Source organism: Mustela lutreola, chromosome 1 (assembly GCF_030435805.1).
Source record: "Mustela lutreola isolate mMusLut2 chromosome 1, mMusLut2.pri, whole genome shotgun sequence".
Lineage (NCBI taxonomy): Eukaryota > Metazoa > Chordata > Mammalia > Carnivora > Mustelidae > Mustela > Mustela lutreola.
Window position 1 is genome coordinate 232,772,760 of NC_081290.1, and position 6,894 is coordinate 232,779,653.

Sequence of the window (6,894 nt, forward strand, 5' to 3'; positions counted from 1 at the left end):
CTTTCCTAATTTCTCTGGATCTTCCCAAATATCTCCATTTGAGCTACAAGACATTCACTGATTCCTAATCAATACATTCACTTTAAGGGGTGGCAGAAAACTTGACTATAGACAACCTGCCAAGCACATGATTATCCTCTTGCTGCAGCCTCCGATTGCTGGCCACAGGCAGATGTTTCTTTACCAGAGTTACAAATTGTCATGCTGTCCCTCATCTACCTGTTCCCTCTTGACGCACCTTCCTGAGGTGGAAAATGTAGACAGTACACACCAATATTTTACCTTTTTCTACTTAACCCTATGATGTTGCAATCACAGGGCAAGGGAAAAAATTGACATCAAGTTCTAAGAGACACATGCAATAGTTTTTCCAGCTACTTTATTATCACCTAACAAGATCATATCATTTCCAGGCTCAGGACTGAGACAGCCTCACTGCCTCCTATCCTACATCAACAGGGCCAGTTCCATATTTTAAGAACTGCTCTTTGCATCATTCCATACCTTATACCAATTTTTTATTTGAATATCTTTATTTGGAAGTGGCAGAAATCCAATTTGAACCAAATTAAACACAAAGAAGAATGTATTGAATAAAAAAAAAATCCATTGAAGGACTGAACAACTAATTTGCAAAAAGAGTAAGGATGTCTTAGGAATCACTGGAACTAGGCTCCTAAATTCTAACATGAGACTCTTTTGCTTCAGCTTTTTATTTATTCTTTCTTCACTGCAGACCAAGGGCTACAAACATTTCCTAAGATTTATCTTTATAGCTTCAATCATTCAAAAGAGAATGATTCATTTCCCAGTTAGGAAGTAATGATGAGGGACACCTGGATGGCTCAGTCATTAAGTTTCTGCCTTGGGCTCAGGTCACTGGGATCAGTGGAGGCTTGCTTCTCCCTCTCCCATTCTCTCTCTTTGTCAAATAAATAAGTAAAATCTTTTTTTTTTTTTTAGATTTTATTTATTTATTTGACAGACAGAGATCACGAGAAGGCAGAGAAGTTGGCAGAGAGAGGAGGAAGCAGGCTCCCTGCTGAGCAGAGAGCCCGATGTGGGACTCGATCCCAGCACCCTGGGATCATGACCTGAGCCAAAGGCAGAGGCTTTAACCCACTGAGCCACCCAGGCGCCCTAAATAAGTAAAATCTTAAAAAAAGAAAAAAAAAAGGAGAAGAAAAGAAGTAATGATGAGGAAATGTTTGTTGACCCATCTTTGGATAAGTACCTATATCTGAACCAATTATGGCTGAGGGTAGGATTATGTAAGAGCAATGATTCCCTGGGTAGCCATGTGGATGGAGGAGACAGTTCCCAAGAGAAGAGTTGTGCTGGGCTGACCACACCATAGATATCCACTATGGCGGCCCTTAGGCAGGTCCCTTCCCACACACAAAAACTTGGATAAGTTTGCCAATGTATGGCATGGTTGGATCAAGCCTTTTTTCCTTCTCCACCCTCCTTTTTAAAAAGATTTTATTTATTTATTTGACACAGAGAGAGAGATCACAAGTAGGCAGAGCAGCAGGCTGAGAGAGGGGGGAAGCAGGCTCCCTACTGAGCAGATAGCCTGACGAGGGGCTCGATCCCAGGACCCTGAGATCATGACCTGAGCTGAAGGCAGAGGCTTAACCCACTGAGCCATCCAGGTGCCCCTTTCTTCTTCCCTTTTTAAAAGAAGAGTCAACTCACCTCACCATCTAAGTGTCATTCTCTTGTCCAGACAACTGAAACGTTCCAGGGATTACTTCCCGCATAGACAAGTATCCATGTGCCCATCAGAGTAGGAGATTCTTTTGTCTTTGTTTTTGTTTTATAAAAATTTTATTTATATATTTATGAGAGAGAGAGAGAGAGAGCACAAGCAGGGGGGAGTAGCAGGCAGAGCTGGCAGAGGGAGAAGCAGGCTCCCCGCTTGAGCAAGGAGCCGGATGTGGGACTCAATCCCAGGACCCTGGGATCATTGCTTGAGCCAAAGGCATCCCAGACTAAGAGATTATTAAAGGAAGCATCTAGAATTAATTTATTACCATGTGTCTAGTGCCTCATGAAGTTCTACCATAGATCAGACACTCAAAAAATATTTCTAGAACTGGATTAAGACCCTCCTTCATTCTTCAGAGATCCTTGATGGTTGAGCATTTGGGTACCTGAAAAGCACTAATGCTAAAAGCTAAAAACAAAAATAGAAATTGGTAGTACACTGGGTAGCCCAAGGTACTGGTGGGAAGAAAAGCAAAGAATGGTCCAAAGAGTTGTCCCCACAACAGGGAGATGAACAAGAGATTAGTTCTGATAGACAAGTTGGGAGGATATACAGTTGATGTGTTTGCCTCTAACTCTCTCTGGAGCACAGAGACATGGCAGGAAAGAAGAGGGATTTGGAAGAAGGATGCTTGTGGAGTTGGTAGATAAATAGGGTGGAGGGGAGTTCAAAAGTCCTCAAGCAGGACCTGACAATGCATTAACTTTCTACTGATAGATAAAGTCCCTTCCTTATTAGAAGTTAGACATGGGGATGACTGGGTGGCTCAGTCGGTTAAGCCACTGCCTTTGGCTCAGATCATGATCTCAGGGTCCTGGGATCGAGTCCCACATTGGGCTCCTTGCTCAGCAGGGAACCTGCTTCTCTCTCTGCCCCTGTCTGCCACTCTGCCTGCTTGTGCTCTTTCTCTCTCTCTCTCTGACAAATAAATTAAAAAATTAAATCTTTTAAAAAAATAAAGAAGTTAGACATGAATGTGTGATCACAGTTGGCATTCAGTCATGGTTACGTAATATATGACACGAGGATATGGCTTCAGAGGGTGAGAAGCTGAGTCTCCACGGTAAGGAGTAGCCACTGCTCCTGCCACTTCCCCATGCCAGAGAAGGGCTGACAAGGAGAGCACTGGCTTAATAAATTAGCATGAGGACACTTACTGAGCCTAGGTAAGCCTTACTCAGAGTTCGGAGGGGAGGCTAAGGTCAGAGAGTACTTGTAGAAGTGGGAATAAGGTGGTAGTACCTTGGAATTCCCAGGCTACCATTCTCCAAGTGACCACAGGCAGAAAAAGTTCTCTAAAACATGGGTCCTTCCTCACCCATTCTCATGGCAATTCCACCATCTAGGCTCAGAGTAAGTTAGTGTCAGAGCAGAAGGAAAAATACCCTCCTCAGGTTCCTTTTGGTATGCTGCTCCCTCTGGGGGACTGGGGCGGGGGTGGGGGGGGGGAATCCTCCCGCTTTGACACACTTCCACTGTTTTTAGTTTAACTCTTTCTACAGAACCATTCCTTGGGCCTCAGCCTCTTCCTCTGCAAAAATTAAGAGGTCAGGCTGGGTAATTCTGCTAGGCCCTGATAGCCTCTGAAATCTTGAGGGTAGAGGTGGATGGTGTGGTGCAAAGATAGGGGTTTATGTCCAGAGCCTTTATCCAGGTATCAGGTGTAACAAATCAGAGAAGCCTGACCAGAGTGTGGTCTGGGTCTGTGAGTCACCCAGGGCTCAGTCAGCTGGTGAGATGGAGAAGGGGGTATGTGGGTGTGACGGTGGTGGTGCACAAGCGGTATAATAAAAAAACATTTATTTAATGCTTACTATGTGCCAGGTACTACTCAAACACTTATGTACTTTAATTCATCTAATCATTAAAATAAACCCATTTAATGTGAGAAAACTGAGGTAGAGAGAGGCTGAACGACTTACTCTAAGTCATAAGCCTGTATGTGGCAGAGTTGAAACCCAGCAACCAGGATCCAGAATCTGTCATCCCTTGTGGAAGTGAAGACATCATGCTCAACACAGACATGTCACAGCAAGATTGCTGGACAGTGTTTTGTGCTAGAGCATCTTTTGTTCCCCCAGAAGTGCACGCATTTGTGGGAGAGAGTTTCAGTTAGGATGAGCTCCCCACATCAGGTCTCAACCACTGGCCTCTTGAGTGTGAGGTCCTTGCAAAGTGTAGCCCACTCTGTTTCCTTCTTCTTTTATGGTGAGTTCTCAGGGAGCCCTCTTTCCTGCCCTGATCTTTCTCTCATACACACACACACTAAACACACACACATACACACTGCAGCGTGCCTTCCAAAGTCCCCCCACTTCCACCATCTGGAAGACCTGAACCCAGTAGTAGACAGGGTTCAAAGCATTTTTCTGGGCGGTGTCTGTTTCTATGCCAATCAGCAGATGCAAATGGCCGCCTGCAGAGAAAGGAACCTCCAGCTCCACAACCCTGAGCCATGGGAAGGTCAGTTGGTGCCCTGCTAACCCTGTAACATGCATGTAAAAGCAACATTTCTAATCACCACTACCATAATTTGACTACCTGCAACTGTGTCAAGCATTCACAGATTACATATTAGTCAGAACTTTTAGTTGCAAGAGTCAGAAGCCCAAACTTAAAGAAGTTTAGACAGACAGGGGAATTTTTTGGTTTAATGACGAAACCGTAGAAATAAGAGGGATGGATCATGGTCTCAGAGATCGCTGGAACCAAGGCCTCTTTGCCTCCCCTCATATCTCTGCTTGGCCCTGACTACAAGCTTCATTTGCTCCTTTCCTTCAGTTTTATCACTGGAGAAGGGATAAGGCCCCCAACAAATTCCTTAGATGAAGGAGGACTTTCTTCCACCCAGAAGGTTGGCTCAGAGGAAGGAAGTTTCCTATCCCTGGGGAATGAGGGAATGAAGATGGGAGGATGATCCCTTTCCAGAGAGTGGAGAGTAGGAATGAGAGGATGAGGATTCCGTCCCCAGAAACAAGGGCAGGTATTCCCCAGCACCCGGCTTAGCTTTCATTAACTCAACAAGCAAATGTGGGAAGACCTGTGGTGTGCAGAAGGAAGGACTAGACACTGTGGTGGGGCTGGGAAGTAACAAGGCTGTCCTGAAACTTTGCACTTTTTTGCAAATATCGGTGACCAGGGTCACCAGAAGAGAGGGAGGTATTATTATTATGGGACCCTCAACAGAGTCTAGGGGCATAAGCGAAGGCTTCCAGAAAGCAATAAAGTCCATGTTGAGACCAGATGGGTAAACAAGAGTCATCCAGGTTTGGGGGTTTGAGGGAGGTAGGGGGGCAGTGGAGTGGGGTGGGGAGTGGAATGAACATTCCAGCCAGAAAGGACAGGACTACAAGACCAATCAATGTGTGAGGGCTTCAAAGAAAGCCACAGTGAGGGGGAGGGGGAGGCAGGCCAGAGCACTGGCACAAGAGGACATTGTGACCAGAATGAGGGCTGGGATTTGATCCTGAGGACAATGGAGAGCCATAACAGTTCTGAGGAGAGCACTTCCGAGTTCTCGATTCTGAGATCCCTTTTTGGGCTCCCTGCAGACAATGTGTCAAAGGCGAGAGGTACACTTCACACTCCCGTGGGGAGAATTTTTGAAGCAGTTTTGCTACCAGTTTTAGAAGTCTATACCTAAAAAGTAATGAGAAAAAACACTTCAAAGAACCCCCCTGGCATGGAGTAGTTACAGAAGATGGGGATAGGTGATCCCTGTGTGAAGAAAAGAGCTAGTGGCCCTTGAAGTGGATGACCTGAGGGTGGGCATGTTCCCTATAGTGGGGAATTGGGGAAGGGTATTCCCAGAGACCTTCTCTCATCCTGCAGAGGCTTTGGTAGTAAGGGGCCACCCTCCCCTGGCTTCTGGGTCTTCACTCTCCCATCTGTAGGACCTACCAAGATTTGGGTGAGGAAGCTGGGGACTGGATGGGAGAGCTGTCCAATCCACCTCAGGTGAGCTGCAAGGGCAGAAACTTCTCTTTTCTGTTCTAGAAAGGATCCTGTGTTGGTTTTCTCACCATGTGAAGGCCAGAGGCTGAATCTGCTGAGGGTCAGGCCTGTGGCCAGGTCCAGATTGAGGCTAGGTAGTTTTCCTGGTGAAGAAAAAGAGAGGTGCTGGGGTGGTGAGGCTGAAAGAGAGTGTGGAGGTCACTTGGTTCCTCCCGATCTTCTGATCCTGACATTCATCACATACACACACTCTGTGCCAAGGGTGCTGGGGACCAAATAAAGGGTCACATTGGGGGATGGTGGGCAGGGAGACAAAGCTGGGGAACTGGGGGAGGGGAGAGGCAGGCTGGGCCCTGAAGGTGTGGGCAGTGTTGTGTGGCCAAGTTAGGACAGAAGGATCTGGGCTGCAGAGACCCTCCCCCTCGGCAGCCTGGCCTGGTCTCCACCACAATCCTACCGCCCCCTGGGCACTCCCACTGTGGGGCTCAGCTCTCCAAAGGCTTTTTCTCTCAGCTCTGTTCCTCCTCCGTCTGTCCCTGTCCTTGTCACTCTGAGACCGCCTCTGTGTATGTGTATGTGTATGTGTCCGTGTATGTGTCTCCTTGTCCCTGCCCTGTTTTGTCTCACCTCTTTCCTGATATCCATCTCAATCCTTGTTTCGATCCCTGTCTCACCCCCGGGCCTTTTCGGTCTCTACGCCTGCCTCACTCTCTTTCTCCATTCTCTGCTCTGTCTCTTTCTTATCCTTGTTTCCTCTGTCTCTGCCTTGTCCCCATCTCCATCCTTGTTTTTCTCTTGCACGCGCTTCAGCTTTGTCTCCATCTCTGTAGAGATCATTGCCCTGTCTCCAATCTCTCTCTCCTCCATGTCTCATCCTTGTCTTCATCTGTGTACCTGTATCTTTCTTGTCTCTTTCTCCACCACTGTTTCTGTCCCTTTCTCTCCCTGTGTCCTCGCTTCATCCGCGTCCCCATCCCAGGCTCCGTCTCTTCCTTGTCCGTGTCTCCATCCCCCTCCTGAACCGCCTCCGTGGTCCCCGGCGGGAAGGGACCTCGCTGGGGGCGGGACCGAGGGGCTGGATCAGAATAACTCGGTTATCTGGACGAATTGAATTAACTTCTTCACCGGAGCGCCGCCAGGCCTGTCTCCCCTCCCTTCTGCGGGGCCGC